The sequence below is a fragment of the Pteropus medius genome, unplaced genomic scaffold (assembly GCF_902729225.1).
Source record: "Pteropus medius unplaced genomic scaffold, Ma_sr-lr_union100, whole genome shotgun sequence".
NCBI lineage: Eukaryota > Metazoa > Chordata > Mammalia > Chiroptera > Pteropodidae > Pteropus > Pteropus medius.
Window position 1 is genome coordinate 27958413 of NW_024354500.1, and position 9589 is coordinate 27968001.

A 9589-nucleotide genomic window follows, 5' to 3' on the forward strand; every position below is an offset into this window, starting at 1 on the left:
TCCATAGAAGTTATTATCTGGTTTTAAACAAATATGTCTTCCCTCACTCAAGTCTCCAATCCCCTATCACCACTCACACTGCTATAGCTTCCTGCCTATTATTTTACCCTTGAAAATCTGCAGTCTTTTTCCATTTAACTAAAATATGTATTATTGTTGGTGGCAGTGGTGGTATTAGCAATAGTATAAAGCTTAGAGACATGTGAATATGAAAAACTTACATGTGAATGTAGTATAAAAATAAGCACTAATTTTTTAAAAAATTAAATGTTATACAAATGAAAGGCATTTTAGTTTCTTTTGAAGAATGGGAGAAAGCCTATTTTCCTCAGAGACCAAGTTTTATAGAAACATTTTTTGATATTTGATCCTAATAATTCTGAAGACATCTTTATATTACTTTTAAATGAATACATATGCTCCCAACTATAACCATTCAGTACTATTTATAATATCTAACATATCTTCAAAAACTAGGAATTAAATTTTATAAAATTCTTAAAATCCAACTCATTCACAAAATTCGTAAGTAAAAGCTTTTCCTGGTTTCTTAGTTTATTATAAAGTTTTAAATCTCATAATCATATTGCTTATACCATGTGACATTTAAAATCAATGAATCAAGGTGGCCAACAGGGTTTCAGAAAATAGGAAGATAAGTACACAAGAAACATTCATCTTTCACATCTAATTATGCTATATTACAAATATAATGACAGTGACATTGTAAATATTTTTACATGATATAATATTAAATAACATTAACAAACAGGAAAGGATGACAAGCCGCCTATAAAATCTAACTGAAGCAAATGAACAGCATTTCAAAATATTCTCAAGAGAATTTTTCCTGTGGATCTGTAGTTCACTCAGGTGGCTACAACTGGTATTTATACAATGCTTATCAGGATATGAAGAAGCTACAAGGTTTCCCATCCATTAAACCTGCCTTTAACTTGGAATCTAGCTGAATTAAATAGAATACCATCACTGTGCAATTTGGGTAGCTAACTGTACTTTACCATTTTTGAACATTTCTGTATAACTTAGTAATGATAACTATGTTTTTAGATCTATTATGTCACATGACCGTCAATAAAATTTTAATATTTATTAGTTTTAAATTGGAAAAACTCCAAAATAACTTAGATTCATATTTTAATCATATTTTAATATTTCAGGGTTTTTTGGGGGGAGGGGGGCTGAACTTGTTGAATATAACTCATATCTACAAAACCCAATGCCACTGCATTGAGAGGTAAGGTAATGATTAAAAAAAACACTGACCTAGCAGCCAGAAGAACTGACAGTCACAAATCACAGAAACAATTCTTCTCTTCCTCTGAACCTGACTTTACTAATAATATACCTACAGCATGGGTCACATATTATGCCATTTCTTTTATGTGCTTATATGTACTATAAAATCTAGCACAGTGTTGGCCACACATTAGGCACTCAGTAAAAATGTGATAAATGCACAAAAGAGTGAATGGTTCCGTTTTACCCCTACATAGCTGTGCAACTGGGTCTGTTCTCTTGTGTGTCACTGAGAGGCATGGCCTTGGCTGTAGCAGCCAAAAACAATGTTGAGTGTCAAAGGAGAAAGATGTAGAAGCCAGAATACAATCACCAATCTGCTATATCCATATAATAATTCACCCATCTGCTATATCCATATAGTGGAACACTATTAAGCAATAAAGAGGAATGAAGTACTGACACATGTTACAGTATATATGAACCCCGAACACATTCTAAATGAAAGAAGCCAGTCACAAATACCACATATTGCATGATTCCATTTACATAAAGCACCCAGAATAGGCAAATCCATAGAGTAAGGAGATAGGTGGATTGAGGGTGAAAGCTAAACATTATAGGGTTTCTTTTGGGGGTGATGAACATGTTCTAAAATTGATTGGGGCGATGGTTGCACAACTTTATGAATATACTAAAAACCACTGAATTGTACACTTTAAATGGCTGAATTATATAGTATGTGAATTACATCTCAATAAAGCTGTCAGCAAGAAAAAAAAAACAGTCATCGATTGAACTGTAAGGGAAATGTATTAAATACTCTCCACTGGCCTTTGTGGTGCTCCCTTCATTGAGCTAATCCCCCAAACATATCTGCATTCCCCAGTGCCTAGTCCCCTGTATACCAAATGCAGATGGCTGCCCGATGCATAAGGTGGGGTTGATGCTTAAGGAGGAGAGAAAGTAAGAGAGGCAAATCAAGTCAATGAGTTTGTCTGTAAGGAAAGGGAATGTGAGCAGGAGCTCTATGCTAGAACGTGTCAACAATGAGATGCACAGAGGTAGGAGAAAAGGCAGAACAGCATGGGTTAAAACCCAAGTTCTGGGGTAGGCAAATCTGGGCCCTTCCTCCCACTAGCTTTCACATCGTTCTCACCTATAAAGTTGGAATAATCACACTACGTACACCTCTGTGGGAGGCTTCAAATGGCCTTTGTACATGGAGCACTTAGCACTGCTTAACACCAAGTAAGCTTTCAAAAAAACTGTAATTGCTACTACCATCATTAGTATTAATATTCTCCCTTCAGAGCTTCTTATAACATATTTAGAACCATCTGCTACAACTAGATTATTACTTCCCAGTATATTCAAGTGAAAGATAGCATAGTGGCATTAGTAGATAACAAACACTATCCCCATTTTCAAATGGACGATCTGATGCTGTACAAGGTGACTCTGTACTTACTTTCTCTCCTCTCTTATAAAAAGGATGGATAATACTTATAAATTCCTCAGACGTGTGGAATTTAAACAAAATGGAGTTTGAGTAACTTGCAAGAAATGTGTAATGAAAAACACTATAAATTCTTATTTTAAAACTTTTCTAGGTCAAGATGTAATTTTAAATACACACACACACACACACACACACACACAGCGCAAAGCCTTGCTGAAAAGCAGGTCCCTGGCAGGGCTATAATAAAACAGACAAGTTTAGCAAAGAAATTCATCACATGGGTGAAAAAAAGTGAAGTTACAAAACTTAAGGGAGTTGCCAGGGAAGTGTTTACCCTTGAATAGAATTACAGTATGGAAGAAGCCCAAGAGAAAATAACATGACCTGGTTTCATTCATTTGTTTTGCTTGATCATATCTTCTACTTGTAGAAGAAATATGGGAATATGAAGCCAAAAACAAGGGAAAGAAGAAATCTAACTTTTCAAGGGAAAAGCTACCAAATAACATTGAATAGACTGTGTTTCATGCTCCGCTACACATTAGATTCGACAAAGAGCCCTTTAAAAGATCCACATCCAGTATTTAATGTGTGGAGAGGGGCTTGTTTTTAAAGCCCCCAGGTGAATCTAAAGAACAGCTGGGGCTGAGAACCACTGAGCTAGCTGGAAAGACTATAAGCCAGGTGCAGTTCAAAGCCTGGCATGATTCTACAAAGATGATAAACATCTGGTGGATAAATACTTTTTGGTGATTGTTTTGCAGTTTTCCCTTTTGAACCATGTCATGGTTGTGGGCCACAGCCTCATCACAAGACCAGTATCTCTTCCAGTTATCACCCCACGAAGTTAAGCAGCTTCAGCAATGCACATTTAAAGCCATCTGAGAAGTTCTCACTGCATCAAGCACCTCAGATGAGATTCTCAGACAGGATTTTCACTATTTAGTATAAGACCTAATGTAAGCAATTCTTCTTCAAAAGGAGAATTTAGGTTTACTGAAGCAGAAAACTAAAAGCCTTAAATACAAAGCTGTAATTAATGGGTATTATAAATCATAGCGGCGCATCTATGATTCCAGGTTTGTGGGATGCACCGCATGCAACGCACAGTAATTCAACTAAAAGTGGCCTCCTGCGTCTAATTGCCTTTCTTGGTGAAAACCAATTTGATCCCAAAGAGGTTGGAAAGGAATGCAGATAATTACACATACTTACAATACAACTGCTTCCTGCTCTCCAAAGCAAACTTTAAAAAGCATGCTTTTATTTTAAGCAAAATAATTTTTCTTCAGCTATTCCTTTTTATATTCAATCCAACAAATTGTCACATTTACCTATTACATAGTTAATTATTCTGAGACTTGAACATTCCAAGATTTCATACTGATTAATCTCCTGTATTCCCCCAATTGAATGATATATTAGGTAAAATTGCCCCAACATAAAAATACAAATCAAAAAAATTTTGAAAGACACCATTCTCATGATGTAACAAGCATTCAGAGTACCCCGAAAGAAACCCACTATGTGATAACAGACTGGCTGGCAATCTCTACTCCACACCTGAACTTCGGACAGGAAAGGCCAGCCGTAGGCAGAACCTTGCTTCAATGCCCTCCCTGGCAAAATTCATATCTACATCTTCAGTTATATCCTCAAAGTCTATCCCTCTAACCCACATCAAAGTCTTCTAACTGGTAACTGACTCCAGAATAAGTACACCGTAAGGTAGGCCTTCTTTAAGGTTTTAAAATATTACCTGGTCGACGATGATAGTTCTCTAGAACTCATATCTTGAATGAAATATGGAAAATTCAACTTTTCATGTATGTAATTAACTATTATTATCAAAGAAATTATATTACTGAGGTATATGCTTAATTTTTTCAAAGTTTGAAACGGTACAGTAACTTGATGATTCACCTAGTTCAGTTTAACTTTATAACTGCAAAAGTGAAAGGATGAACATCACTGTTTTCCATTCCCTTTCAGGTACTGTGAAGCACTGACAATCACTGCACCCGCCCTACACTGCTGGGGCTTCCACTTTCAACACAGTGGCCAGCAGCAGTGACTCCCAACGTATTTTAGCAGAACACTAAGTACAGTGTCCATCTCTTCCTTCCTCGCCGTCCTTCTTAACCTTACTTATCTCATCTCCTACTCTGTACCTCCAACTCTCCCTTGATGGCCCTTTTATTACTATTTTTTCTTCCTTACTTTGAACCCATTCTACCTCCATTCTTTTATCACCACTTATTTTTCTCCAGCTTCTCTCTCCAACCCCCTCCTTTTCTCCGAGCTACCTCTTCCATACCACGCCCCCAACACCACCTTTTTTTCTTCTTGCCCTGTTAACTCCCTCCCCTTGGCTCTCCTGCTCTTACTTCTGCCATTTCTCGCCACTATTTGTTTCACGCCTTGTTCCAGTCTTCTTCCCATGAGCTTACACTTCATTTCACTGTTCAAGTACCTTTCCCCAAACAGGTGTTCTTTGGACAAAAGCTAGATCTGAAATTCAAAAGGACTATAAACTATAGACTAGATTTAAAAAAGAAGAAAAAAATGCTAATATCTGACATTACATATTTGTGTCACAGGGGGCCAACTCAATTATTGCTGTCATTATAATTTTCTACCAATACAATTTTAAAAAATTGAGTAGAGAGAATTAGATTCAGATCTCACAGAATAAGTGGTTTTATTCATCTTTGTAGCTGTACCTAGAAGCTACTACTGGGATTCATTCTGGCTTCTCCTTATTTAATCTTTGAAGGTCATATGAGAGGGTAGTTAGTGGAGAAGAACAACTGGAAAGCCAAACACTAATAAGAAAGTATAGTTTGCATGAAAATCTAGAATCCAGGAACTAACTGAACCATAAAAATGAAATCACAAGATAATAAGCTATAACTAAAGCTAGCTGTAACTAAAATCTAGTAAGATTTTAAAAGACAGCTATATATTAATCCTACCAAACGAAAATTAATCCAAACCAAAATAAATATCTGCTAACAGTGAGGTACCTGCAATTATTTAGCAAATACTTTTTCTAGTATGAATGCTCAATGGCATTCAAAAATTAAAGCTGAATTCTGGGGTTTCAGATTTCCATAAATCATTCTGAAATATGACAATCCATATTTCCTTTCTGCATATTATTCTACCAAAGCAGCAAAGCTCTAGTCTTACTCTTTGCTAGAAATTACCTGAAGATTGCCCGTTGCCAAAAAAATTTATCAGAAAAAAAAACTGCCCCTCATTTTACTTAAAGCAAATATCACACTAAAAACCCAAGCCAACTAATTTATGATGTAACTTAAATGAAGAGCCAGCTGCAAAACACAGCATCACATAGAAAAGAATAAGGACAAGAAATTATCTAGACTGAGGAAATAAAAGTATTTTCAAATAGTTGTAAGATATGATCGAAAAGACAAAAGGAAAGTGGAAAATACTTTTGAAAAAATTCCACAATGCTTAAATAAAAATCTACCCACACTGTTGTAGCAGAATTTATTGAACACTATTTGTCCAAAAGAATCTATGCTTCTTAAGATGAACTTAAGTTAAAATGGAAAGTCTTCTTTAACAGGTTAGGGTAACTCAACCTACTGTATTTTTAGTTTCCAATTTACTAGAAATTGACAGATAAAGTTCTAGATTTATAATTTTACAGAAGAGCAAAATTTAGAAGAATGAGAATACAAAAAAGAAATATGTCCCAATGAGGGCAGAGGAAGTTTTTAATGCTGTGTGGCTACAATCTTTCTAAGATACTATACTAGGTTAATAACAGTATATATTTATTAATAAATACTATTTTCAAAACAAATATGTAAATACAAATTACTGTGTTTTAAATACAGCTATAAATACATGATAAAACTGAATATCGCTCTGTTAATATATATTAGAATAGTAAAAGTATATACTATTCAACATAAATTCAAATCTACTGCATAAGACCCTGGGTCTCATTGTTTATTCTTAAAGACAAAAATGCATACTTTCATATCTTGCATACAAAATAGCTTGGTTCTCCAAAAATCAATAAGTCAAATGTTTGACTGCTTTGTATGCTCTCGTTAGAAAATAACATCGCTAAGATCACAGTATTCTACCTGCTTTTTCAAGCTTTTCACATTAACAGTCAATATCAGGATTGGAATTTTCCTAGGTTTAAATGTCACTGTCTATTCTCATTGTAATGGTGACGAAACCATAAACGTGATTCAGTAGCGTTTCTATACTGAGGGTGGTAAGAATTTGCCTGCTGTGAAAATACCAATAGTTTGCCTTGCATGACATTTTCCCATTCGAAAGTATCTGCTTTCACAATCTGAAAGCTAAGAAGGTGCCAGGAGGCATTGTGTTCCTCAGCAATATAAAGAGGGGTCCTGAGGGAAACTCAGCCTCTAGATGGCCCTTCTCTCATGATGAAAAGTTAAACAGGCACTTTCTTCATCAAGAATACTGATTATCAGCAACAAATGTATGCTGAGATCATTTGGATGGTGAAGATAATGAAATCACTACCTGACATCAGCCAGATATCCTAACATATGATGCTCTCCTCATAACTATTTCACCATCAGGGAGAATCTCTGTTTCAGAGTTTATAAGCAAATATTGCAATAAGCCCGGAGTAAAAGCCTGAGGTCTTCAATGAAGTAAGTCAATCCAAAAGAAACTAGGAGCAAGTAAGTTATGCAGTTTAATAAAAATAATATAAACTTTGGCCCTGGACACATGTGAGGAAATGGCTCTGTATATCCCTTCTAAAAGAAGAAACACATAATTATACTATACCTCACTCACAGTTAACATGCAATAAGTGTGTGTTGTATATATCATTCGGGGTACTAAAGTTGTAAGCAACCTACTCCAACCAATAAATTTAAGCATGAAAAATAATTTGATAAAAAGATATGTATTTTTAGAGAATATCCAGAGGGTCAAGGAATAATGATAGAAAACACCAATACACATTACAACAAATATGGCAGACACTGTTCTAAGAGTTTTACTTTAACTCATCTAATCCTCAAAACCAACCTATGAGGTAAGTGCTATTATCTCCCCTTTGTACATCTGAGGAAATTGAAGCACAGAGAGATTAACTAACTTCCTTAAGCAAAGTTACAGGGCTGGTCAATGGCAGAGTTGAGATTCAAGCTGGAATTTGAACATGGCCAGTCTGGCACCAGCGTCCACAGACGACCAGGTCAGGAACAAAGTCCAAAATTATGCCTTAACACTGGTCCAGTGAAGAATCCACTGCTCTGTTTCTGGGCACAGACTCTACAGTTTGCACCACAAACTCCACTAACTGTGTGCCCTGTACACTGTCTCTAGAATGGCTGACAGTGCTATTTCCAAAAATCCAGTATTACTACTGTTCCTGCCCAATCCTCAGCAGAATGGATTCTCCCTGGCACCTTCTTCTTAGTGTCACTAGCTTCTGATCTGGAAACTGGGACAGGTACATCATATGCCTATACTCTACAAGAAAAGCTGGAAGGCAGGTATCTGACAGTTTTTGCTTATGTAAAAAGAGATAGGTTCTGTCCTCACAAAAGGGAGAAAGAATTTCCACACAAAAGAATTTCCCAGGAAATGAGATGTGTGGTAGCCAAAACAGATGACAAGATATTTACTATACTCTGATGATAGTGGTGGATACAATAAAGAAAAAAGATTGATGAGCAAAAGACAGGACATGATCTGGGCAACAAATAGTACAGAAAGCTCTTGATCTTTTCCTATAATATTCCCAATTGTAGAGCATAATTGCTGAGAATGTGGATTCTAGGGTCCATGTCTGGGTTAAAACAGTCGAGAAATGGTGATAATGATGATTATGAAAATAATGATGATGGGAATGAGGACAAAAACAGAACAATACTACCTGGCACACTAGAAGTATATAATAAATAGCCTCTGCTACTATGGTTTTATTATTACAATTATTTATTCCAAGTAAGAGGCTCTGGTAGCTTGGCTTGTGCATTTGCATAACAAATACATGCTGAGCACCTACTGTGTTCCAATAACTCAGGCGCTAGAAATTAATATAAAGACAGCAAAAACAGACATGATCTGCATTCTCATGGAGCTTATAGTATATAAGGGAAGGAAATGACTAAACAAACAATTATACAAATAAACGACATTATACTGATGGCAAGTGCTACAAAGGAGAGGTATATGGAACTGGCTGTGTAACAAGAAGAGTGACTTAGAAAGGTCAGGGGAGTGGCTCTTTTAAGAGACTGCCATACTATGTAAGGGATGCTTACAATCCCAAGGCCAGTGAATAGGACAACTGTACCATATTTCTCTTTTTTTAACCAGTTTACTAATCCCCCCTGAGATTGCTGGAATGTCACCACCACTTACAGATGAGAACTCCATGTGAGAATGATTGCTTATGTAGGTTTAAGATACTGTCAATACCCAATACTTAACATGCATTATTATGAAGGCCTAAACAATCTGAAATCTCTAAAGATGCTTTAAAAGACATTTGTTGGCACTTCTGCCCTCCATCTCCCCGCAAAAAAATGTTCTGAATCACAGAACCAAAGAAGGATAAATTAAAGACTGAAAAGATCAAGACATTATCTTGACTGATCTCCCTCATTTTCTAGTAGAGGAAATCATGCTCATTGTCAATGACAAAACCAGGATTAGCACTCAGTCCTAGACTGCCAATCCAGTGTTCTTCCCACTACCAATCCGCCAATCAGAAAATTCCATTTCTCGAATCTGCCTAAAAGCCAGAACTGTCTCAACATGCTGAGAAAGCTAACCAGCTTCTCACTAGTAAGCACAAGCCTGCCTTGCTATAAACAATACTAACGT

General features: G+C 36.1%; 1 protein-coding gene across 2 annotated transcripts in view; it reads right to left on the bottom strand.

The window, feature by feature from the left end:
* PRIM2 (DNA primase subunit 2) overlaps positions 1-9589 on the bottom strand; it is a 244878-nt gene that overhangs the window by 131590 nt on the left and 103699 nt on the right. The window lies entirely within an intron of this gene.